This window comes from Chelonoidis abingdonii, chromosome 2 (assembly GCF_003597395.2).
Source record: "Chelonoidis abingdonii isolate Lonesome George chromosome 2, CheloAbing_2.0, whole genome shotgun sequence".
Taxonomy (NCBI): Eukaryota; Metazoa; Chordata; order Testudines; family Testudinidae; genus Chelonoidis; species Chelonoidis abingdonii.
The window spans coordinates 19,545,457-19,573,001 of NC_133770.1; the positions used below are offsets into that span (position 1 = coordinate 19,545,457).

General features: G+C 44.5%; 1 protein-coding gene across 5 annotated transcripts in view; it reads left to right on the forward strand.

Annotated features, from left to right (window-relative positions):
- The window catches only part of DPP6 (dipeptidyl peptidase like 6), a 799,862-nt gene that overhangs the window by 540,926 nt on the left and 231,391 nt on the right, over window positions 1-27,545 (forward strand). The gene's annotated exons all lie outside the window — the stretch shown is intronic.

Consider the following 27,545-nt stretch of genomic DNA (forward strand, 5'->3'; position numbering starts at 1 on the left):
GGATGAGGGGAAGAGCGAGCACTGAGCGGCAGAGAAGCCACAGGGGAGCGATTTAACAACCTGTTAGGAGACACAGAGAGCAGATGGCTGCAAGTGTAAACAGCTAGGCGAACTAGTTGGACTGGGGAGTCGGGGAGGGTCTGATCGGCGCGGGAAGACAAAGACCGCACCCAAGACTCTAACCACATTATACAGAACACAGCCAAAATCTATTTATGAATCTAACTTACCAAGACTTACACAAATTAGCCAAGTAACAGAAGACAATGCAACATTTTTTTTAACACCTAACTTCAGGCACAATAAAACAGTTCTCTAAAACCAACTTAACCACGCTAGGCATAAATGCAATTACAAACTTATTAATAAGAACCTGATTTAATAGGCTGCCTTTGCCAGCGTGCGGGAGGGCTCGCCCGCTGACCAGCCCAGGATACAGTTCCAGGAAGGCACGCAGGAGCTGGCACGGCTTATATTTCTTGCAGCAAGGGCGCTGCGAGCAAGGCAGATATAGTACAGACCAAGGGTTTCGCTTGGGGATCTTGTCTGCTGGGAAACAGGCCAGCCCGCAGCTAGAGAAGGGGCCTCAGAGAGAGAGCTTTACCATCCGGCAGCGCAAACCTAGAGCCAGGACCAGGCAGTCGCATCGGGGATGGAGAAAGACTCAATAATCGCTTTTCAGTAATCAGGAGATCTCCGAGGCACAACGTTGTTCGTGGAGGGGGAGTTTAAAAATGGGGAGTCGCTCAAAACAAATAGAGAGGGGAAAGGGCCCCCCCAACAGACCCCAGCTGATCAGACAGGGTGAGCAAAGCAAGGACCTTCTTCCCGGTTCTGTTCAACTGTCTGTTTTTAAGCAACACTTAGGCAGTTTCCCACCAGTATTCTAGTTGGTCCTCTTGATACAGGGGAGGAGAGAGGCAGGGAAACTGCGGTAGCATGGAGCATAGGCATGCCTGGGCATGTTCTGAGCCACAGGTATGACTCATATGCTTAATTAGTTGCCCACTTCAGGTCTTGCATTTCTGGGCAGCGCCCCCCACACCGAGCCTGGGTCTGAACAAAGGAGCTAAACAAAGAAGCAAGAAGCCCCCTCCCTAGGCAGGGCAGTGGCGCCAGTTAGTCTGTACAAGCCATTCCTATGAATAGGGCTGTGACTTTAGTTAGCACAGTGGCCAGGAGGGGCGGCCACACAGGACAAACAGAAAGGAGAAGGGAAAAAAGAATGCTCGCAGGGGGACAGCTGTAACAGACACATTAGTGATAGAGAAGGCTTCTGATGAGTTACCACACTCCATCACCCTGGCTATCATGCCATTGTGAAATGAGTGGATGATAGCACTCGTCTTCTTTGCACAGCCAAATTTATGAAGGAGTTTCCATAGGCCCTCACAATTCACCATGTCAAAGGCCTTCGTCAAGTCAACAAACACCATGTACACGTCCTTGTTCTGTTCACAAAATCATGTCCAGGGTGCCACAGCCAGCATGAAAGTCACACTGTGACTCTGGATATACTGAGTTCACTAGGTGAGAGACAAGCCTTTTGAGGACAACCCATGCAAGGATCTTCCCCACTATGGACAGCAGTCAGAGTTCGTGATGGTTGTCACAGCTAGATATGCTTTCCTTCCTTTTGTATAGATGGACTGTGAAAGCATCCTTATAGTCCTAGGGTACTATACCCTGTTCCTATATAATCTTGAAAAAGCTGGTGAATTTTCTGATCAGGTGTGCACCTCCATATTTGTACTCTTCAGGTGGAATACCATTGAAGCCTGCAGACATGCCCATGGAGAGAGGCTTGATGGCTTTAGTATCCTCATCTAAACAGCCATGGACAGCTCCTTCAGGACAGGATGCTGCAGGTGTGAGTTAATGACTTCATTGGATGTAGTGTCTTGACAGTTCAGGAGGCTATCAAAGCGCTCTTCCCATGAGAGAGAACTTTGCCTTTGTCTGTGAGAAGCTAGTTACCATCTACTATGAGGACAGGAGCTGTACGATTGGATTTGGTGCCATACACAGCACAGAGACCTTTGTAGAATTCCTTCATGTCATACTTGTCAGCTGCTTCCTGCAGTCCTGCAGCCTTCTCTTCCCATCAGTGGTTCTTCATTAGCTTTAACTGGGTTTGTAGTATATGTTTGGCCTCCTTCATTGCTGATTTCTTGTCTAAGGTGTAGATTTTGTGTGTGATGTGCATGGTCTTCAGTAGCCAGTCTATCTCAGCATCATTCTCACTGAACCACTCTTGGTGTTTCTGTCTTACAAAGCCAAGAACCTTGGATACTGAATTATATGTGACAACTCTGAACTTCTGCCAGATTGTCTCAATGGCTGAGGAGTTCTCTGGGACCTCAGCTAACAGCCTCTAGTGTCTGTTCCAACTTTGCTTGTTTGCTGGGGTCATTCATGTCATCCACATTGATCTTCTTTGGTGGTCTGAGGCATCTTTTGGGGCACTTTGGTGAGGAGTGTAGTAACATGATGCTTCTCACATGCTGATGGTCTGACCAGCATCCAGTACTTTTCAAAGAGCAGGTGATATACACATCTTTAATGTCTTTAGACCATACAATTACATAGTTCAGCATCTGCCACTGTTTTGACTGATATACATCCATGTTGGCTTATATTTGTTGGCACTCGGAGAGAAGAAGTTGGCTGTTGGAGTTTGACCTTCCAGTGCTGTGATGGCCTAGCACAATGATCCATGTGTCAGTTGACTCCCACACAAGCAGTAAAGTTTCCAAAGATGAGGAGCTTGTCCTGGTGTGCCTTTGGTGAGATCTTCAAAAAATATATCATTGCTCTCATTTATGAGAGTCATTGTCCATGTCATAAACAGATAGTTAAGGGTTAATGCCTCTTTTACCTGTAAAGGGTTAAGAAGCTTAGTAAACCTGGCTGACACCTGACCAGAGGACCAATAAGGGGACAAGATACTTTCAAATCTTGGTGGAGGGAAGTCTTATGGTGTTGCTTCTTTGTTTGGGGTTGTTCCGCTCTTGGGACTAAGAGGAATAGACGTTCTTAATTCTATTTGTGCTCTCTATTAATTCTTCCTGTATGTTATCAGTCCTCTCTGTTGTTCTATATATGTATTAGTATTCTTAGCCTGTGGCTAAGGTTGGATTCATGTTTATTTTTACTCAATTTGTAAATGTCCCTTTTTGTTGAGAGGATTTTACCTCTGCTTGCTGTAACTTTGAACCTAAGGCTAGAGGGGGTTCCTCTGGGCTATATGAATCTGAGTACCCTGTAAAGTATTTTTCCATCCTGATTTTACAGAGATGATTTTTTTACTTTTCTTTCTTTAATTAAAAGCTTTCTTTTTAAGAACCTTATTAATTTTTCCTTGTTTTAAGATCCAAGGGGTTTGGATCTGTGCTCACCAGGGAATTGGTGAAGTCCCTCAAGGCCACCCAGGGAGGAGAGAGTTTTAGGGGGACAGGAAGTGCTCCAGACACTGAAATTTCTGGATGGTGGCAGAGTTACCAAATCTAAGCTAGTAATTGAGCTTAGAAGTGTCCATGCAGGTCCCCACATTTGTACCCTAAAGTTCAGAGTGGGGAAGGAACCTTGACAGTCCATGTGTAAGCACTGATAATGGTGGCATAATATTCTCTGGATAAGTTTTATAAAGTCAATCATTGAGTTCCTTGGGGAGCAAGTCAACCTTGTGGGCAATGTCAGACTATACCCTAACCCCAACTATCTCAGCTCATCCTTGGCCTATAAGAAATGTAGCACGCTCCCACCTCCTCAAAGTGGTTCTCGTCAGGCAGTCTGGTTTCACTGAGGGCAGCAACGTTTATGTTATACCTCTCCAGTGTTTTGGCAAGTAGGGCTGTTCTTCATTCCGATCTTTGGTCACTGTCGAGAAGAATTCTGACATTACATGACCCAACCTGTGAATCTTTGTTTTTTGTCGACCACTGAGTGAGATGACCAGCCAGGAGTGGTAGCCTGTCGGGTATGGAAAGGGACGGCTATGTTTATGGTTCCTTTTCAGTCCCCTTTCCGCGGATTGGGGAGAACAACGCTGTGCCTAAAAAGGCCTGCTCTATCACCTCAGGGGGATACCAGCTCCAGATCTGCCCTGATCTGTGGAGAATGACCATCACCCTGAGGCTGCCAGTGTGCAGGGTTGTGATGACGAGACTGCCAGCAGCATTCTCTGCCTGTCCCTAACATCCCTTGCCCATCACCTCAGGACTTTGGTGAGTTGATTAGGTTAAATAAGTTAAATGAATTGAATGAGTTAGCTGAACAACCTGCACGATGAATGGATTTAAGTGAGAAAGGTTTACGCAGAGCCTTTCCCACTTTCTCGTGCAAGCAGCTGGTGCAGTAGATGCCACAAGCAGCTAACGTGGATGCAGGATTTGTATTCAGAGTTGTCCTTCTCCTAGATGAGCTGCCAATCTGAGTTAAAGAGCCTCATCTGCCCATAAGTGTAATGATTGTCCAGTGACTGCACATCAACAGCGCCGGAACCGAGGGAGGGAAACAGAGGGGCCACCCCCACACACTTATAAAAGAGGAAGGGCCATCTCCCCACTTTTTAACAAAAAGACTTCTGCCAGGGTTTGTGACCAGCCGCAGCCTTTCAGCACTGTGCAGGCAGGAAGGGACAGGAACTGCTTCCAGCTGCAGGGAAGAGAAGAGAGGCCTGTGTCTTTACAGAACTCATCCCTTCCTGTCTCCCTTCCCCCTGTGGCTGAAAGGCAGCTAACACCTCCAGGTGAGCTCTGCTTAACTCCTACCCCGTTCGTCCTCCTGCTTCCTGTGCTGACCTGGCAACTGCTACCTCTCCTCAGCGCATCCCTCCCTCCTCAGCTGGCCAGGCAGCCCACATGCCTGCCCATGGCATAGAGACATCACTGGGCTGTGGTTTGTTCACAGGGTGAGTCGCCCCGGTTCAGCCAATGCATTGCCGCACCATGTTCAATCGCCTCCCCCCTGTAGGGGGTGCCGTGTTCCAAGGAAGGGCTGGTGAGCGCCGCTGCTGCCCCCGCTATGTACACGGTGGTGGTGGATGTGGGCAGCATGGTGCTGCACTGCCACATCTACAACAAGGCAGCCACAGTCAGAGGCTCCAGCAGGAAGAAGGTGAATGGAGGGAAGAAAGGAGCAGGCTGCTGTGGGTAAGGGGAGAAAACTCAGCCCCACTCACTGCTACATGCTGTGGGGGTCGTCTTCTTCCCCTTCTCCTCCCCCATCCCGTTCCGCCCTGGGCACGGTGTAACCCATGCACCCTCCCCCCCCATCTGCATCTTGAAGATGAGGCCTTGCCCTCACTCTCTCCCCTAGCCCTGCCATGCATTGGCCAGAACCAGACCATGGACAGACTCTGCCCTCCACACCCCCGGAGAGGGGCTTTCCTCACCTTGCTGTGGTGGTGGCTCAGACCCTGCCTCTCTCAGCAAGCTGAATTCCTACGCTGCGGGGGCTCCATTCCAGCAAACCCCAGCTCCTCCTAGTACAGGCTGCTCCTTTTCCTACTCCCACTAATGGTGCCAGAACCAGGGGTGACAGGAGGTCATGGACTCCCCCACAGTTTTAGAAAGGTTCTGGTGCTCTTGCTGCATATATAATGCAGGTTGCCCTTATATTGCCATCATGAGGCATGTCCTTCATTGCCGTTCTCTCTGTTGACACTAATGCATTCTTCTGCGTTTTCTGCTGATAAAGACTTTGTCATAACCCTAGCAGGGAGGCCTAGCAGGTACCTCACACTTATCCAAGATGTGACCCAAGATTAATGGAGGGCGGGAACATCTCACTCTTCCCATACAGACCTGTCAGATCTTCCCACTGCCCTAACTAATGTTCATAAATATTAATAAATCTTCAGAATGTCCCTTTGAGTTAGTTAAGGACTTTTACTATGATAAATATGACTGAAAATTAGATGCTATCACAGCTATCACTAGTAAAACTGCTAATACTGTAGCCATGATATTGAATGCAAATTGAAATAGATTTAACCAGTTCAGTTGCATACTGGGACCTAGTCTGTAGCGATAATTATTCCCTTTTATATGGGTGTGAAAATGGAGGTTTTGATACTTGCTTATGGAGACTAGATCCCTTGTGTACTTGGCACCTGCAAAAATTAAGAGGAATATTGACTATCAACGAATGCTAATTGCTAAAACTCAGGCAAAAAAAGAGCACTTAGCAAGTTCTGCCTCTAAACAATCTTTTCTCAGATTGCCATTTTCATATCCAGAACATCTTAGCACCACTAAATGTGAAAAAATGCGTACTTGTTACCTACCATAATTACTCACACATTAGCTGGATAAATGACTGCAGCTTTACTCCTACCTACGGAGATTCAGCCTTGAGAATGTCAAACTTTTCATTAGCTGAATTGTTTTGCGAGGATTTTGTCCAGGAATACATCTCAGACAATAATGGTTCTTTTTCCTGTCTCAGTGAAGGACAATAATCAGTGATTTCCCCCTCCCCCCCTCATTATTTGGTTTATTGCCATCAGACTCTGAGCAATTTCATGGAAACCCATGGGCCCAGGCGCCAATCCAATTTTTCTTTCTGTAGCAATGAATCAAGTTTTCTAATCAGTGTTGGATCCCTTCCATGGATATAGCAACTTCAGTCACTTCTTTTAGAATCCGTAACTATACATAGGTCTTATGTCGTGTTTTTCATCCATTGACCACAAAGCACTTTGCAAAGGGTAGTCATTAGTCTCTATTTTACAGATGAGGAAACTGAGGCAAAGAGAAGATGGAGCCAAAATTTTCAGAAGAGGCCATTGATTTTGTGTATTTTTGGTTGTCCATCTTGGGACAAAAGTCCTAACTGGGGCACAAGTCTTAGAGTTGCTGAGAACTGGCTGCAAGTGTTCAGCTCTTCTGAAAATCGGGGCACTTTCATTTAGATGCCTAATTTAGGCACTCAAGTTTGAAAATGTTGGCTTTCATTTCTTGGACCCACTAGTACTTTAACCACCTTATGCCTTTTTTTATTCATAATACTCCATTTCCCAAGAGCAATAAAGTGATGTCTTTTTGTTTAATCATGTTATTTTGTACCCTATTTATAGTGATAGGAATGAACAGAAACACTCCAACTCCATTTACATAACAAAAACTGAGTCTTGAACGCACTAAACTATTGTATTAACAAGAGAGCATTGGAAACACAAATGAAGTTAATTTTGCGTGTGATAGTTTATTTTAGATTCTATAGCTGTGGAAGTAGCTATTATTTGAGAATAGTAGAGGCCGGTCAATTGTTAAGACACTATTTTAAAAGTACGTTGCTTAATATTTTTAAAATGATGAATCTGATCTATTTACAAATGTGTTACAAAATACTCTCTGCTTTTTCTAATCTCAAAATCACAATGAATAAATTCCCTGATCCCCTTTTTGCAATGCTGGGTGTACAGCATGAACAAAATAGGCAATGGTCATTTTAAAAAGCATCCAACAAAGTGAATTTGAAAAGCAACCCCATGCTTTCAATCACCTTTCCAAAATGGAAGTGTGCAACTTGTGCAGAAAACCAGTGCTTCCCAGTCATGTTGAATTAAGTATGCTGTATTGCCAGTGGGGCATGAGGAATAATCGGAGGAAGTGACAGATGTTACAGCTACTACAAATTAATCACTGTCCATACATGAATACCAATATTTCTGTCAGACATAGCAGCATAGGGAGTTTTACTTTACTGCATTGGTAGCATACATTAATTGGTTCAGACTAATTAAAGCTTGATTTATGTTATGGTGTAAGGGAGAGAACACAAATACACAAGTCTTGAGGGACTGATGTTGCCTTTCGGGCCATATTTTTACAGCTGTCCTCAAATTTTGTACAAATAACAGCTTTCCAAATGTCATATTTTCCAAACTACAGCAAAGAATATTCAGTCAAGAATGCTCACTGCCTTTTCTCTGCCTTCCTTCAGTCACTCACATATTTATAACATTAAAATATTTAACTTGAGCCATCCTGAGATGTACGGATTTCATCTGAGTAACCCCACTATCAAATTGCAGTAACCCTTGTTCCTTCCCGTTATCTGCCTCCTGTTGGTCACTCCCATTCTTGTCACATTTAAATTGGAAACTTTCATTTGACTAGCAGCACAAGATCATGGGAGCAGAACTGGAGGCAAGTTGGACATCTATAAGTTCTTCTGAAGGAGAAGCTGCAGAGTGATTGGGGCAACAAGCATTCAGAGCTAGTTTTGAACTATCTTTATTAATTACAAACAAGAAGAAAAGTGCACAAGTGCACCATGTAATTTACTATGTCTGAGCACCATCAGGAGGAACTCATTCCAGTTCCTGACAAAGAAAATATGTCCCTTGATGTTCTCTTCATATTGCTTTGCCCTTAAAAGTGACGTCGTGCACTGACACAGTTCAGATTGATTATGAAGCATGTCTTGCTTTAAACAAGAAGGTGGGGATTTTCAGCGGTGCCCCAGGAGGTTAAGCACTCAAATCCCATTGTAATTCAATAGAAGTTGGGTGCCTAACTTCCTTAGGTTCTACTGAAAAAGATCCAGATTAAATTTAGAAACTGTCATTTTCAAAACATGCCCCCGGGAGGTGGAAATATAACTTGTTGCAAAAATGTGGGGGAAACTATGAATCCCAAATATAAGCTGTTTTCTTTTAATAAAACAAGTACATAAGTGGCTAAAACTGCTCACTGGGAGGAATTCCAGGTGACATTTAATAGACAGCAGCCTTCTATTGGCTCTCTCATCCATTTCTACTGGTTGCTAAAATAGTGCTTTTCAAAACACTAATGGCAAGATTCTGGGTGTTGCAATATGGGTGAAAAAAGAGAAGGGAATCATAGAAATGTAGGACTGGATGGAACCACAAAATGTCATCTAATCCAGTCCCCTGCATTCAATGCAGGACTAAGTAATGATAATTCCTGACAGGTGTTTGTCAAACCTGTTAGAGAAAACCTCTAATGATGGAGATTCCACAACCTCTCTAGGCAATTTGTTCCAGTGTTTAACCACCCTGACAGTTGGAAAGTTTTTCCTAATGTCCAACCTAAAGCACCCTTACTGCAATTTAAGCCTATTGCTTCTTGTCCCATCCTCAGCAGTTAAGGAGAACAATTTTTCATCCTCCTCCTTATAACAATCTTTTATGTACTGAAAACTGTTATCATGTCCCCCCTCAGTCCTCTCTTCTCCAGGCTAAACAAACCCAGTTTTTTCAATCTTCCCTCATAGGTCATTGTCTCTAGACCTTTAATCATTTGTGTCGCTCTCCTCTGGACTTTCTCCAATTTGTCCACATCTTTCCTGAAATGTGACGTCCAGACTGGACGCAATACTCCAGTTGAAGCCTAATCAGCACGGAGTAGAGTGGAAGAATTACTTCGCATGCCTCACTTACAACACTCCTGCTCATACATCCCAGAATGATATTCCCATTTTTTGCAACAGTGTTACACTATGGATGGATGTAGGGAGGCTTTGCATGGAGGTAGGGGGGCTTTCTTTAGCCTCTGTGTGCCCCTATGCAGGGACAATCAAAGAGAAAATGTTTGTGCTCCCTAAGTGAAAAGTTTGAAAGGTGTCCAAAGCATGCCACACTCCCATAGCATGTTAGAATGGGGCTGTCTTGTAGCTGGAGGCATTTGCTAGGGGGAGCGCATGCTGCTCATTTACTTAGATCACAGGCTCTTCAGGGCATGGACCATCTTTTGGTTCTGTGTTTTGTACAGTATCCTGCACAATGAGGTCCTGATCTCTGATTGGGGCCCTTAGCTACTACTGCATTGCAAATAATCAATAACTTCTGAAGGATATGTAGGATCCACTGCTTAGTGGACTTCCAGACTCAGGTCCGCATGTCTTAGCCCTGCATAGACAGTTTCCCTATAGCCCTGGTTGCTGGAATGGTGCACCTCCACTCCTAACCCTGTCATGGCGCTGGATGTACAAACCACGCTAAAACCTTATTCATTTAGCTGTGTAGCTCCATATGACTCATTTGATTTTCAGTAGTAGGTGAAATTTACAATAGGCGGAATAAGGATATGAATACACACTCCTCATATGAACATAGTAACATGAGAATGGCCATACTGGGTCAGACAATGGTTCATCTAGCCCAGCCTCCTCTCTGATTACTATAGCCAGTACCAGATGCTTCAGAGGGAATGAACAGAACAGGGCAATTATCAAGTGATTCATCCCATCTTGCCCAGATCCAGCTTCTGGCAGTCAAAGGTTTTGAGACACCCAGAGCATGGGATTGTAGCCATGACCATCTTGGCTAATAGCCATTGATGGACCTATCCTCCATGAGTTTATCTAATTCTTTTTTTAACCCAGTTAGGCTTTTGGCCTTCACAATGTCCCTTGGCAATGAGTTCCACAGATTGACTGTGCATTGTGTAAAGTAGTACTTCCTTATGTTTGTTTTAAACCTACTGCCTATTAGTTTCATTGAGTGACTAATGGTTCTTGTGTTATGTGAAGGGGTAAATAACACTTCCTTATGCACTTCCTCTACACAAATTATGATTTTATATATCTCTATAATATCTCCCTTTTGTCTCTTTTCCAGGCCAAACAGTCCCAGTCTTTTTAATCTCTACTCATATTTTTAATCTCTACTCGTACTGTTCCATACCCCTAATTATTTGTGTTGCCCTTCTCTGTACCTTTTCCAGTTCTAGTATGTCTTTATTTGAGATGGAGCAACCAGAACTCCACGCAGTATTCAAGATGCGGGCGTACCTGGATTTATACAGTGGTATTATGATATTTTCTGTCTTACTATCTATCCCTTTCCCAATGGTTCCTAACAGTCTGTTACCTTTTTTTGACTGTTGCTGCACATTGAGTGGATGTTTTCAGAGAACTATCCACAATGACTCCAAGATCTCTTTCTTGAGTAGTAACAGCTAATTTAGACCCCATTATTTTGTATGTATAGCTGGGATTATATTTTGCCATGTGCATAACTGGGATTATTTTTTCCAGTGTGCATTACTTTGATTTATCAAAATTTAATTTCATCTGCCATTTTGTTGCCCACTCACTCAGTTTTGTGAGACCCCTTTGTATCTCTTCACAGCCCGCCTGAGTAATTTAGTATCATCTAACCTTATCTTGAGTAACTTAGTATCATCTGGAAACTTTGCCACCTCACTACATACCTCCTTTCCCACATCATTTCTGAATATGTTGAACAGCACAGGTCCCAGTACAGATCTGTGGTGAACCCCACTATTGATCTTTTCTCCATTTCGAAAACTGAGCATTTTGTTTCCTATCTTTTAGCCAGTTACTGATCCATGACAGTGCCTTCCTCCTTATCCCATAGCTGCTTATTTTACTTGGGAGCTTTTCAAAGGATTTCTGAAAGTCCAAATACATTATCTAGATCACCCTTGGCCACATGCTTGTTGACACCCGCAACGAATTCTGATAGATTGGTGAGGCATGATTTCTCTTTACAAAAGCAGTGTTGATTGCTCCCCCACATATCTTGTTCATCTATGAGTCTGGTTATTCTGTTCTTCACTATATTTTCAACTAGTTTGCCTGGTTCTAAAAATAGGCTTACCAGCCTATAATTACAAATAAGAATGTTTTAGGTACAGATGTACCATAGCTCAGTTTCTGACTGCCATCTCCATTTTAGGAAATGCACTGTTTGTGTCATTGACTGGATGTGTGAAATTAAAAGCATTATAAACATATATTGACTGCAACAGTTACATAGGAACATGTAGTTTCTTAATGCATTAAGCTCTTTCACTTTATAAACTAAGGGTTGGATTCTGTCTGGTCCCTTCTCCAAAAGGGTCAAAGAAAACTGAGCCAAGGACAAAGAGTAAGCCCTGTGATTTGGGAAGATTCTCTTCAGCAGGTTTGCACACACATAACTGAGGGCAAAATTTAGCAGTAAGTTTTTCAGTGGAAGCAGGGCAATTTTGTTCACATAGCAGAGGCCAACAAATTCTTGTACCTATTTATTCACAATTACAGATATACATCAGTAAAATAATCCACAGTGCTGGGGAAGAAGAAAGCAATATCAAGAAGTCAGGAATAATTAGCCTGTCATGCAAGAGTACAGAGAGGTGCTGTGTATCAATATCAGCAATCAGTAATCTCTCTCTGTAAATATTTTGGTTAGCAAATTAAATTTACTTCAAACAGAAAAGGGGGAATTAAAAAAGAATAATAATAAAAATATGTGATATAAAGCTATGCCTCCCTTTGTTTGGGCAATATAAAACCATTTTTCATTCTGGTTTTCCTTAAGTCAACTATATTTTAAAAAACCCTAAATGAAACAGACACACAGAAATTACTGCCCTTACAAAAATTACCAGACACCTCAAAGGTGATTGTGATTTAAAAAATAAAAGAGAAATGAACTAACTGTGCATGTTCCTCCAAATGGTTGATGGCAAAGAGGTATTCAACAAAGAACTGATTGGAAATATACTTTTCTATATATTTGTCTGAGAAGAGAGTAGAGGAAAACCCTTATAAAGTTTTGTAGACAGTAATAGGGATGAAATAAATACAGTTTAATAGAAATTACTCTAAAAGCCTATATAACTTAATAGAAAATTATATCCCTTCTATTATGGCAGAGTGGAAGTGGTGAAGGCTTCATAGTTGCAACTGAGTTTCTATGTTAAGTCCAATTTTGCCTCCCCTCAAATACATACTCATCATTTGGCCCTAAAAATTGGTATGTAGAAGTGATTGGGTTTGTTTAAAAATTTGGTCGACAGGAAGACTTTGAGACTGGAGCTCAAAATAGGAAAGATGAGCCCAGGGAATAGGCATTAGAAAGGCAAAGTTCGAGAGTTGTGAAGTGAAATTCATTCTTTTTTCTGGGCACTGCACAGATACAGAGGCTATTTCTACACTGCAGCTGGAAGCAAGCCATCCAGTCCGGGCAGACACACTCATGCTAGCTCCACTCAAGCTAGCATGTTAAAAATAGCAGCATGGATGCTGCTGCTCGAGTGGTGACACAGGCTAGTCACCTGAGTCTAAGCCTGCCCGACCCCCTGATCCAAGCTCAGGTGACTACCCCTACCACCACCTCTTCCACAACATCCACGTTGCTATTTTTAGGGCACTAGCTCAAGGCATGCTGCCAGCTGCAGTGTAGACATACCCATAGCAACAGAGAGGCCCCCTCTATAATAGTTTAAAACCTATTTTTTCTGATCCCCACCATCATCCCCCCACTCACATAACTGAAATCCAAAAAATATATTTAGTGCCCTCCTCTAGAACTCCAAATTTAGCTGCATAAAGAACACTCAGTTAAATTCACTGCTCAGAAACTCCAGTCTTAATGACACAAATGCTTTCCTTTTGCTTGAGTTATGTGACCAATTCCAGGAAATGTGTTGCTCTGTGTTTACCTTGAACAAGTCTCTTTAATCTCAGTAGCTGCCTGCAGAAATCTGTCTTGATCAGAGATTGTGTTAAAACCAGTAATTAATGCTCCTCCTTGGGCAGCTAATGTCCCAGTGTTGGAAAGTATCTCTTTCTATTTTCTTTTCCCATTCTCTCATCACAAAGGGCCCTGTCCTGAAAAGGGGAGCAAATCAAAGGCTTTTCTCATATAAAAATGTGCTACAACAGAGTGGAGCCTGAATTCTCAGCCCTAATGTGTTTGAAGTGGAAGAACCCCTGCTTACCTAGTCTGGTACTGCTGCTATGAGGGATAAGCCATGCAGGAAGTCTTTTTATTATTATTATTATTATTATTATTATTAATATTTTATTATTTATTTCCATTATCATAGCTCTTAAGAATCTTAGTCTTTGACCAGGACCCAATTGTGCTAGATGCTGTACAAACACAGCACAAAATGACAGTCCCTGTCCACTTGTAAACAAGCAATAACAGATGGATGCACACTGGTAGATGAGTATGGGGAAACAATGAGACATTATTGGTCAGCGTGATAGGCAATGGTCTCAGTACACCAGCAGCATAACCATTCGCCATGCCCCAGCAATCATCCATGTTCCTCAAGGAAGACACACCACTGTGTCACAAGCATGACACACAAGAGATGCAGAGTCCCCATGCTCTAGGGTCTTCTCTCTCCTGTTCTGAATTCCATTCTCGATGTCTCTGAGATGTCACTGAGCACATTAACTTTATAGAAGATTTCAAAGCCAGTGTTAATCTTCCCAGATTTTCTTCCCCCTGCATATCATTCACTCCTGCCATTTTTATATATAAAAAAGGACTTTTATACTGAAGCAAAGATTTAAAAAAAACAGACCATAGATGAGGATGATGGTTACTCTATATCTTACTCATTTCCATGTTGGCAGAAATTAGTGTGTAGGCCTTTCACTTAAAGGATAAAACACAAATTAGCAAATAGTTTTGTTTTGTTTTTCTTTTGTTTTCTGCCAGTTTGTTTTTGTCAAAGCAAGAAAGAGTCCTGTGGCATATTATAGACTAACAGACGTTTTGGAGCATGAGCTTTCGTGGGTGAATACTCACTTCATTGGATGCATGTTTTTGTCACTTATTTCCTGTATTCAGCCTCTGACACTGCATCTAGATATTGGTGTTTCAGTTAGCATTTTAATTCTTTACCACGCTGTGTTCTTCCTGCTTGAGTCTAAAGCGAAGGCCTAATCCTATTCTCCACATCCTGAAATATATCTAAGGGAACTGCATATGAACAAGCCAAGAAATAGTCACAGAAATAATCCAAAGTGAAATTTCGCGTCTGAGACAGGGAGATGTCCTTGGCCCCAGTGTCATTCCCCGTAGGGGCAGAGAGGTGGACCTTAGCTACTATGCTGTCCCCAACATGGGTGGGGAGCCAGCGCTCAAGCTATACACCACGTAAGTCCCATCTGTGCCTCGAGTAAGACTTCAGTGGTGCATAGACCTTATGCTCCCTCTCTGTGCAGGATGTGAATTTCACTCTGAGTTATTTCTGTGAATATTTCTTGTTATTCTGTGAGTAGCCCTTAAGTCCTACTAGAAGCCTAGGTGGTATATAAACCTAGTGCTGGCTCCCTGCACAGAGGGGACATCACCTTGGGTGAATAATTTTACATTATAAATGCACTCCAGAAAATTGCAAGCTATTCAGGGACAGTTGGTGAAAGAAAAAAGTGACATGAATTGACTGTGATATTATGTGATTGTGAATTATTCACCCAGCTCTAGTCAGTAAGAGTATTAAAAGTGAAAGAATTATATAAATCTAAGTTTGGGAGGGCTTCCTGCATTACATTCAGGCCTTGATCTTGTACTGAAATCTCCTTACCTGGAGCCCTGCACCTGTGCAGAGTTCCATTGAAGGTCTGCACTAGCCAACCCCAGTGCAGATTTGGGGGCCTCTGGCAGCAAATATTACTACCTAGCTATTATGTCGTCCTATTCGTAGACCTTAAACTGCTTCACAAAGGAAGTCAGTATCGTTATCCCAGTTTTACAGATGGGGAAACCGAGAGACAGACGGGGGGAATGTGGCTTGTCCAAGATCCATGGGAGAAACAAATTTGGAGCTTGCTCCATTAAACCACAGTTAAGCTATTACTACTCAGCTGCCAAGTATCAGAGGGGTAGCCGTGTTAGTCTGGATCTGTAAAAGCAGCAAAGAACCCTGTGGCACCTTATCGACTAACAGACAGCTGCATGTCTTTGTTCTCATGGCACTAGCATAGTGCTGCAGCATTTGGTTTGCAAAACGTTTAACCCGCCATTTTAAGAAATGAGTGAACATAATTTTTTGTTAATGTTTGGTTTTGTACCAAGACCACTACAGCTACCTCATTAAATAAGAAACCTTTATTTGCTGGGTTAACTCCTTGTAATGTATCTTCGGCACTTAGTCTTATGCCATCAAAGTCAATGGGAGTTTTGTGACTGACCAGTCAATATAGGATCTGGCGCTAAATAGGTTTATGTGTCTGTTTGATCCTGCAAGGTTCTGAGGCTTTTGCAAGGAACTTTATGGGTCATTTAACTTTGCTGCAATAATTGTTAAGAATGCGTGTGTGTAGGTTTTTCTTCACTGATTTTTTAAACTATAACAAATCTGGTTGTAAAGGAGCTCCTGCCGGCGCTCGACCCTCCCTGGGGAGGAGGGGAGCCACACCGGCCTCGCTGTCGTCTAGGGTCCGGTCCTTGGACCCGCGGTCCTACCCTGGGAAGTTTGTCCCTGTAAAGAGGACCATGTAGTGGCAAAGTCAAAAGGGGCCCAGCCCTTGGTTCGGGTGGGGCACCAAACACAGTTCCAATAGTTCACTTACAGTGGCTTCCTTAGGCCAGGGAGAGGGGGATTCTGCCACCTGGGTACGAGTGGCAGGGGGAACGCAGGCCCACCCACTCCTCTGCGTTCCAGCCCAGGGCCCTGGTAGCGGCTGTCACCGCTAACGGTGGTCAGTGGGGACCCTGACCGAAACACACTGACATAGGCAGGGGTAGCTCTGCAGCCTGACTGGGGTCAGCTGCCCCCGGGCTACTTCCAACATTCCCCTCTGTTCCTACCTGGTCCGGGGTCTCAGTTTCAGGGACGTCCAGCACCATTGGTTCCTCCCAGTCCGGGCTGGGCGGCAGGTCCGGTAGTATCTCTGGAAATGCGGGCCAGGCCTGGTCCGGGGGCTCCTTAGGGCCGTAGTAGGGACGGGGCAGCTCTGGCAGCTCCTCATCGTAGCGGCTGCGGGGAAACTCTGGCGGCTCCTGGTCCCGGCCTCCGGCCTCAGCAGCCTCCCAGTTACGAGTGTCGGCAGGCACGTCCGCTCTTGACGGCGGCTGGGCTCCAACTGAGGGCTGGGGCCCGGCTTTTATTCTTCCGGGTTGCCGCATGACCCTCGGAGGGGCGGGACTTCCGCCCAGTGGTCCCGCCCCCGTGGATGATTGACTGGGCTCAACCCTCCCTGTGGAGAAGGGAAGCCACACCACCTCGTTACACTGATTTTAACAGCATGAAGCCAAATTCTGAGAAGAATTATGCAAATTATCCAGGTTTACTTTACCTTTTTTGAGTATGCTTGGAAATATTTTAGAATTGTATTGGACTAAATTCTTTCCTAGTGTAACTCCACTGGAGTCAGTGAAGTTACACCAGACACAAATTTGACCCAGTGTATGTGGTTCTGCTAAGAACTCATTAGAGCAGAAGGGCTATAAGAATCTGTCATACAGAGTAGGATTAGCCTACAGAATTAGGTAAGAAACCATGTAGTCATAAAAGAACTGTTGACTCCATAATTAAGGTTGAGTTCTGGTTTGCATGTAAAGGGAGGATCGGATCATAATTCAAAATGATGTGGACAAATTGGAAAAATGGTCTGAGGTAAACAGGATGAAGTTTAACAAAGACAAATGCAAAGTGCTCCACTTCGGAATCAACAATCAGTTTCACACATACAGAATGGGAAGAGACTGTCTAGGAAGGAGTATGGCAAAAAGGGATCTAGGGGTTATAGTGGACCACAAGCTAAATATGAGTCAACAGTGTGATACTGTTGCAAAAAAAGCAAACGTGATTCTGGGATGCATTAACAGGTGTGTTGTAAACAAGACACGAGAAGTCATTCTTCCGCTCTACTCTGCGCTGGTTAGGCCTCAACTGGAGTATTGTGTCCAGTTCTGGGCACCGCATTTCAAGAAAGATGTGGAGAAATTGGAGAGGGTCCAGAGAAGAGCAACAAGAATGATTAAAGGTCTTGAGAACATGACCTATGAAGGAAGGCTGAAAGAATTGGGTTTGTTTAGTTTGGAAAAGAGAAGACTGAGAGGGGACATGATAGCAGTTTTCAGGTATCTAAAAGGGTGTCATCAGGAGGAGGGAGAAAACTTGTTCACCTTAGCCTCTAATGATAGAACAAGAAGCAATGGGCTTAAACTGCAGCAAGGGAGATTTAGGTTGGACATTAGGAAAAAGTTCCTAACTGTCAGGGTAGTTAAACACTGGAATAAATTGCCTAGGGAGGTTGTGGAATCTCCATCTCTGGAGATATTTAAGAGTAGGTTAGCTAAATGTCTATCCGGGATGGTCTAGACAGTATTTGGTCCTGCCATGAGGGCAGGGGACTGGACTCGATGACCTCTCGAGGTCCCTTCCAGTCCTAGAATCTATGACTCTATAGATTCAGCCACTTTGTTTTTCATGAAAAATATGATGTGTCCTCCTCAAACTTGCAGAACTTGCTCTTTGAGGACAGAATTAATTTTCTGAAATGTTTGCAGGTAAATCATTTACTTAGTTAAAAATAATTAAAAACTGCATGATATCAAGAAAGGAAAAAGTATTTAAAAAGTAACGTCTTTAAAAATATTTTAAATTTAATGTGGGACTACAAATGCTAAAATGCCTTCATCTTAATGGTGTCTTCAGTGCATGACACCACTGCACGGCAAAAGATTGGTTGGGTGCCTTAACTGTGCATTTCTTATCTTGACATGTTTGTATTTATTTTACATGTGACCATAACTCTGAATTTCCTGGGTTTGTAAAGCTGGGCTTTGGGAAAATTACAATATCCCTGTAATTTTTTTTACCCTTAATTTTCTGATAGGCACTCTGAATCTTAACTGCATTTTAATGTAGTTTTTTTTGTGTCTGGGAATATTGTATAACTTGGTCAAATAATAAGATTAAGCTAGAGTTCTGTAATACCTTATCCTGTAAGTTCCTGTCCAGGACTGTATAGCAGGCAGAGATATTACACCTGGGAAATCCATGCCTGGTTGTACACTGAGCCTGTTGCATGCCACGACAGAGCTTTGAGAGTTTAGTCAGTGCCATGTGAATGCTTAAACATATATTAAAAAGTTATCAACAATAAATGCTGATGCACTTCACTATCAGTTCTCAGTACCTTGATTGCAGATGCTCCTCAGTAACCTGGAATATGACCAATACAAAGCACAAATGTAGACAGGAAATGCTAAGACTATTTTGATGCTGATATTATTTATTTAGCAATACAAAATTAAACAATACTGCTTCTCTAAGTCACTCAGTGACTGCTCGCCATTGCTGTTTCCAGTGGTGCCACTTCAGTGCTGTGAAAGACAGGTGTCTTAGGAGCAAAAGCAGGTTTTTATATTGCTTGGCAGGTCTGCTCTGTGTTAGAGTAAAACAGCTGTTGGCAGATTGGATTTTCATTCTCCTGAGGGGCTGGATCTGGCATGCTGGCTGTATGTTTAAGACCTGTAGGTCATATTGATTCCATACTGCATTTGTAAAGAAGAGCAGCCACTTTACCTCAGCTGCATCACAAAGGGCTCAGTCCTGAAGCCAGTGGGAGCTCCCATTCATACAGCATCCACAGGATCAGCCCCCAAAAAAGTGGGATTTGAAAACAAATATTTTAAAACTAAAAGTATAATTATGAAGTAACAGCGCATGGCAATAGCTAGTTATGCTCTAGATAGTTCCGTTTGTACAACATTAACTAGCATTGTTATCTTATAGGACTAGAGTCTATCCATGTTAGTCTGGCTAAAACACTTTATTTTACTGGTTAGCACTTTACATACTAGAGCTGGGGCTGTCAGCTGATGGACTATTCTTTTAGCTTTGCTGGTTTAGAGGCATTTGACTTTGGAGCTGAGAAACCAGGGTTCTACTCCCAGCATCCTCTGCATGTGAGATTTGCATAGTGATTTTGTCAGTTGTCTGCAGCATGTAGATTTATTACAACAGGTTTGAGTTCTAGCCACAAAAGCTTAAAATGTACCTGGACCAAGTGACCCTATGGCACAGATGTTTTTTCACTTCATGATGCCACATCACCCTGGAAGTGTTTGTGCTCCAAGGAACCAGACCCAGAGTGTGGGTAGCAGAGGAGAACTGGGCATTTCTGGAATTGGCTAGTCAAATAGTTTCATGAGCCCCCTGCCTGTTGTGTGATGAGAAGGAGCCACCCGTCTTCACTGTCCATGCGCTGGGGATGGGCTCACAAAGTGAGGGCTGTTTTAGGCTGATGTTGCAATGTTCCAGGGCTGTGTCATACAAACCCAGAATGTTTTGTCTAAGACTAAGTGGGCCCCACCACACAAAAACAAAAATAAATAAAAATCAGCCCCTTACATAGACTCTTCCTGCTGTTCCACCTCTCCTTCCTCTTCCTGCCAGGCTCCATCCCCTATACAGACCTTTCCTTTCTGTTCCACTTCCTTCGAAAAACTCTTCTGTTCTTCCCAGTGCTTGGTAGATTCCCAAGCCAATCTCTGATCTGTAATGCTAGTGTAAACCTGGAGTCTCTCCAGTGACGTCAGTGGAGTTGCTCCATGTTTAAACTGGTGTAAATGAGATCAGAATCTAACCCTTAATTTGTCTCTGACTCAGTGTTCAGTTGGGCCCTTTCCACTGCCTACCCAGAAAGTAGGATCCATCCTTATTCTTCTGCCGATGTTCGGATTCAGCTGTGCAGTCTTAAGCAGACTGGTTTGAGTGGACTTGGATAGGCTTCCTTCTTTCAACCCCAGTACAAACACTTGTTAAATATCATTCGCTGCCTTCCCTCTCCATGTGTATGGGAGGTGAGCTAAAAGCCCCTCAGGGGCTGCTGTGCCCTCTACTGCTACTTGAGGTATGAGTAGCTGGTGCCAGGAAGCAAGGATAAAGGAGGGGAGTTTATGCCCCCTCACTTCCCTGTCTGGCTGCACAGGATAGGCCACAATATGGCCCTACACTAGTAAGTAGATATAAATGTCACTGACACTAATATATATGGTCCCAAATTAAGTCAAGTCAGTTTCCAGAATATGGAGAGAATAGCAAAGATCCTCAGTGCCAAAATGCTTTGTCTGTCCATCAGCTCAAGAGACACAGCTATGTACCAAGCCCACTTCCACCATTCCTGCTCTGACAGAGGCTCTGTTCACCCCTCTATGGAGATATACCTATCTCAGAGAGCTGGAAGGGATGCTGAAAGGTCATTGAGTCCAGGCCCCTAACTTCACTATCAGGACCAAGTACTGATTTTGCCCCAGATCCCTAAGTGGCCCCCTCAAGGACTGAACTCAACTCTGGTTTAGCAGGCCAATGCTCAAACCACTGAGCTATTCCTCCCCCTTCTATAAGCTGTTCATGGTAGACTTTCTTTGTAGCAGTAGGTACATTACATGTGTTTATCCTTTTGTTTAGCCATGTTAGTACTGTGCAGTGGGACATGGGGAGATCTCCCTGCCAAATAATGGGCTTATCAATCGCAGCTGTTTATTTGACTGTCAAGTGAGCCGAGACACAAGAAGTGCCTGACCTCGATTACAGTCTTCTTAATTTAGGATAGTTGCAAAGAATGTGCAGCGTTGCTTGAGGAACGTGATGACAAGCAGACAGACACAGTCCATAGCATAGTAATTAGGGATATATTACTTGGGCGGGAAGAAAGCAAATAGAATTCTGTAATGGCCCTTGCTAGGCGTAGGTTGGTAGGGAAGTGCCTCCTAGTGGTCAGGGGTTAGTCCTGATGTGCAGGGGGGTTGTTAGTAGGGGAGCCTAGGCCTCCCACTCCACTAGGCTCTGACCCAGGGCCTTTTGAGGGCTATCAGTGGTCTGAAAGTTCAGGACACTTAAGGTGGTCTTCCTGGGCCACTTCCTACCCACCTCCTCGCTGTTGTCCCAAGGTTGCCATGTGGGGTAAGGCAGTATGAGGGTTGTCTGTTCAGCCCAACGTACCTTCTGGTGACTGTACGTAGCAGGTCATTCTCCTTTTGCTCTTGGATAACAACTGCCTCCTCTAATGGTATGGCCCAGCCCCCTGGGCCAGCTCAGTCCAAGGCCTTTCTCCCCACTGAGGTAGTCAAAACAGAAAATAAAGGGGCTCAATCAAGTCTTGAGTTTATGTTCCCCTCAGGCTGTCTCTGCAGCAGGTCTTCCCTTTGGGCAGATGTTTAGGGAGAGATTCTGTCTTCCCTCAGCTCATCTCTCCTGGAGTTGCCAGTAGCCGATCTGCTTTCTTCCCTGGCCTGCCCCCAAATGAGCTGCTCCCCTGCCTTTTAACTCCTTCTCTAGTTAGCATATTTATTACAGATGAGCCCAGAGTATTTCCTTAACCCCTTGTTGCTCCGTGTGGGGTTTGTACACCCCTGTTACAGGTGCAGAGAAAAAGCAGAATCATTTGCCACAGAAAGGAAGGTGACACGTCAGAGAGGCACCGTGATAAATAAGAAAGATTGGAGAGGTGCAAATAAAGCCTCCAGTTACATGGAATTATCTATTGGCTCTATCTCCTTTCAAATAGCAGAGCTTCCTGGAGTTTAGGACACAGATATAACTGCATGGATTCCACATTCTTGGATTGCAGTGACTGTAGAAAGTGTAAATATTTACATAGTTGAATTGGATTCTGCAGGAAACAAGGTTCTTATGGAACTTTTGTTAGCGGTAAAATGGCGAAGGTGTTTTGCGCCGATAATAATGATAGGTTGGAAGAGCATTACCTCACAATCTGTCGTCATCTAGAGCAGAAGCTGAGACTCATCTCCAAAGCAGTAGGAAATGCCTCAACTGGAGGTTGTGCCTAGTGTTATAAGTCATTCATGTATGAAAGCATGAAAAAAATGTAATTGCATTTTATGTGTTTGAAAAGATTAAAAGTTTAACAGAACATTGCCATAGTTACAATGTCCAGTTAACAAAACTAGATCTTCCTGCCTACGAAGTAACATACAATAGCCAGCACGAAAATGGGACTTCATTCACAATATTTGGTTAGTAAACAGAAAAATGGTCCAAATTATGAACTGACTAGTCTCAGCCCATACAGTCCCGTTAAAATCAATGGGATCATAGTGTGGTTTAGAATTTAATTAATCATACAGTGAAAATTTAGCCTTTTATGTTATCTTTGTATAAAAATACAGAAATATTACCCAGTGGGGTGCATTGATTTGTTCCAATTCTTTAAAGAATTTAATGAAGAGGAACTGCGATGATTTTTAAAATCTGACAATTAGTCTTTTCAGTGCAGGAAGATTTAAACCACCAGGAAGTAACAACCCAGTATTACTTCTTGGTGATTGATTGACTCAAGAACAGATGTGACAATAGAAAAATGAACTGGTTGTTACTGTAGAGGCAGTCTTAATAATGTGTAAGGGTTTGGCTACACTTGCAGGTGTGCAGTGCTGGGAGTTAAAGCTGTCTTCATACAGCCGTGTAGGGAAAGTGCTGCAGTGTGGCCACACTGACAGCTACCAGCGCTGCAGTGTGGCCATATCTGCAGCATTTGCAGCAGTGTTGGGAGTGGTGCATTATGGGCAGCTATCCCACAGAGCACCTCTTCCCATTCTGGCGCCATGGGTTGTGGGAAGGGGGCAGAGGATGCAGGTCATTCTGCTTCCTGTCCCAACGCCCGACGATGCATCGCTTCACATCCCAGCAATCCCTGTGTTTCCCTCAACGTTTGGCGCCATCTTGCATCTTTCAACGGTTTCTGTGCAGCGCGATTCTGTGTTCTGTTTCGGTCTGCCGGAAATGGAGCCCGAATTGCTGAGGAATATGCTGACAAGTCTCGCCAGCGCATCATGTTTGGCAGTTGAGCTATTCCTTAAGATCCAAAGTGACAATGAGGAGTCCGATGATGATAGCGAGTTGCGTAATGCGTACGACACAAAATTGCTTGTGGCATTCACAGAAATGCTCAGCACCATGGAACGCCGCTTTTGGGCTCGAGAAACAAGCACTGAGTGGTGGGATCACATCGTCATGGAAGTCTGGGATGATGAGCAGTGGCTGCAGAACTTTCGGATGAGAAAAGCCACTTTCATGGGACTGTGTGAAAGAGCTCGCCCCCACCTGCGGTGCAAGGACACGAGATTGAGAGCTGCCTGCGGTGGACGAAGCGGGTGGCTATTGCAGTCTGGAAGCTGGCACTCCAGACAGCTACAATCGTCGGTAACCAGTTTGGAGTGGGAAATCGACCATTGGAATCATGTTAATGCAAGTTTCCGGCCATTAATTGCATCCGGCTAAGAATGCAGAGGGTAAGACACACAACTTTTTGGGAACCTAAAAGGGCAAGGGGGTGGGGTGGGGAACTGTACAGTCACAGGTTTAATATGTCCTGTCTGGAGTGCTGTGCAATGACTGCTGCACTTCAGGATGCCTATACTGCATGGTGATGGGGGGTTGAGTGAGAGGTAAGGGTAGTTCTCAGGGCTGGTTGGTAGTACAGGTGTGGAGGCAACTGGAGGTGGTAAGAACCTGGATGCTGGGGAAGGGGTTTTGAGCTGACATTGGGGCACAAGGGAAAGAGCTTTGGGACAAGGCGGCGGGGGGCGGTGTCGCAGTAGTGCTCCGCCTGCATGGTTATGAGCCGCCTGGATAGAGTCCGCTTGGCATCCAGGATCCTTATCAGCTGCTTTGTGGTTTTCTTCTCTGCGCTGTGTTTTCTGGTGGATCTTGCTTTCCCTTTCCTTCGGTCCTGTGCTTTTTGATTCTCTGTGAGAGATTGCTGCATACTTTTTGCAGCATGTCTTCTTTGCTTTTTCGCGGCTTCTTCCGGAGGTTTTGTAGTCTCTCAGCCGGTGATAACCACGACAGACGAATCTCAAGGTTGCATTTGTAAAGCCAAAATGCAACACTTAACAGAGGCAGCATTGTTTATACAGACAGAATTTCCCCCAGTAACAGTCTTCACAGTAGCATAACTTTCCCATACCAAAGAGAGCCACGTAACCCACGGGGCCCGAAATGATGAGTAAGGGGACTAGTTTCAGGGCTGTACTGGGTTTCTGTGCATTGGGGAAAACAAAACAGCGCAGGAGGCGGCACCTACGCTGAACACTACCCACACATTTTCCACAGGAGTTAATCCTGAGAATATTGTATGCTGTGTGGTCACCTGGAAGAACACGCGAGGGTCTTCTACTGCAATGCGCTATCCGCCCTGGCCCAATGCAGCTTGCTTGTGTCTTGCAATGGCCTCCACCCCCGCGCACAGTGGCGCGGCGGTAGCCTGACTGCAACATCGACTTCAGTGGCTCTCCAATAACTTGCGCAAACGCAATTGCCCCGCTCTGGTCTGAAACTTTTGAAGAGATTACTGAGGCATTATTGCGACATGATAGACCACATAATGCGCTGTCCCACATCTAGGCATGCATGCATGCAGCCCTAACCCTCCCTCCTTTCCGAAAAATTTCCATCCTGAAAAATAAAGCTGCTTACTGGTAACCTGCTCCTCGTTGTCCTCCACCAAGTACGCTGCTGCGACCTGGCTACCTTCCTCCTGGCTTGAAAGAGCTTCCTGCTGCATGCCTCCTGGGACTCCGGGGTGTCTCCCTCACTCCAGTACCCTCACTCTCGCTTTCCTCTCGTCCTCCCCCAACTCTGAAGTGTCCATGGGGTCCTCAGAATGGAGGTAGGGTCACCCCAAGTATCACGTCAGCTCTTCGTAAAACAGCAGGTCGTGGGGGCAGCACCGGAGTGGTGGTTTCCCTCGCGGGCTTTGAGTAGGCACTCTGCAGCTCCTTCACTTTAACGCTGCACTGCAGTGCATCCGGTCGTGGCCCCTTTCCAGCATGGCCTTTGATACCTGCAAAGGTATCGTGAACTTCCAGGCTGGAGCGCAGCAGTGACTGCACAGCTTCCTCCCCCCAAACACTGATGAGGTCCAGCAACTTGCCATTGCTCCATGCTGGGGCTCGTTTGCCATGTGGAGCCATGGTCACCTGGAAGGATTCACTGATTGCACTCCACACCTGGCTGAGCAAACAGGAAGGGGATTTTTTAAATTCCCGGGGCACTTAAAGGGCGAGTCTGACGGTTGGTCACCTGAGGCCAGGGCAGTAGAGTTGAAACTGATGAGCAGAATGGCTGAGCAGGCATTCTGGGATACCTCCGAATACCTCTGGAGGCCAATAACAGCACTTTTGGAGGCCACACTGGTGGAGCAGCGCTGCATCAGCAGCGCTATAGTCGTTATTCCCCATGTCGAGATGGAGTACAACCAGCGCTGCAGCCAGGGAGATACAGCGCTGTATGTGCCTTGCAAGTGTGGGCGGTGAGTGAGTTGCAGCGCTGTAAAGCCACCACCAGCGCTGCAACTCTCCAGTGTAGCCAAGCCCTAACAGAGTGAAATGCAACCTACCACTAGCACCCGGATCTTATTTCCTCTCTGAACACAGTTCTCCTGTTGATCCCTTTAGTAGATGATAGAGCAGGTCCCTTACACACCGACCTGTCCCCTAGTACAGCAGAGAAATATGCTGTCACTGTCCCCCACTCATGATCTTGTTTTTCTCCTTCTTGGTACTCTTAGTTTGTCAGCTTCAGAGTCTAGTTACATTTCACAGGCCTAAAGAGTGAAATGTCCCAAGGCATCTTTTATCCTGAGTCTCCTGTATCACAGTTTGGGTTACTGTTGCCAAGCTATCAGGTCCACTCTGAAGTGGTATTAATAGAATAGAACATAGAATATGAAGGTTGGAAGGGACCTCAGGAGATCTAGTCCAACCTCCTGCTCAAAGCAGGACCAATCCCCAGGCAGATTTTTGCCCCAGATCCCTAAATGGCCCCCTCAAGGATTGAACTTACAACCCTGGGTGTAGCAGGCCAATGCTCAAACCACTTTAACTCTCTTAAAGTGTCACAGCCTCAGATGTTTGGTCTGACACTGATATATTCATTTCTGCATTGTACAATTGCAGTGAAGACAGGAAAAATGAACTATATAAACCTTCTCCTGACAAACCACTTTGTTAGTGATATTAATGGAGGACTTTGCTGGCAGATCTAGCAGCTCATTTCACACACCATCTGAGCTTTATTTGTACTGCTTGTCTCATTGGAGAGGAAAAGGAACAGATGATTATAAGAATAGTTTGGGTCCAATGAGGATTCAGAGTGAATCTATTCTTTGGGGCTACTCTTCATTACTGCTGACAGAAATGTGGTGCCATTCACACAGAAAAGCACTGCGTGGTTCATGGTTAATCATTTTAAAACATTTAAGCCCTCATTTTCTATTGACACCATGGTGTTTCTGATGAGTATTTAGAACGTTCACAGAAATTGTCTAACTTGGGCCTTTCCAGAAATTGGCTGTCTTTTTTCATTGTGATGCTCTCCCTGGCATTTTCTCCCAAACTCCAGCTTTGTTGGTTTAAAAATCCACCCCTTCATCTGTTAGGGCCAAATCATGTCATTTCAAAGAACCAGACTCACAGCGGGAGAGGAAGTAGAGGATTCATCTCCAGGGCCCTGATCCTGTAATGAATTCTACCCAAGTGCATAGGTCTGCTCACATGGTATCATCTTTGAACGAAGCACACAAAAAAAAGGGGGGAGGTTATTCCTGCATGTGTAAAACACAATAAATAAATAAATAAACAATGGTACTAATTATGAGAATGACCAGGATTCAGGAACACCAGGGGCTTATCTCAACTCAGCCATCCCCTTCATCTACTTGGGGTAGGATTCTGATGGACTATTTGAGAAATTACCTGTGGGAAGATGGGGATGGGGCTGAATCCCAAACTTGAGAATGTTTTCTGTTACATTTTTTGATCTCTGCTTATGGACATCCTTGGA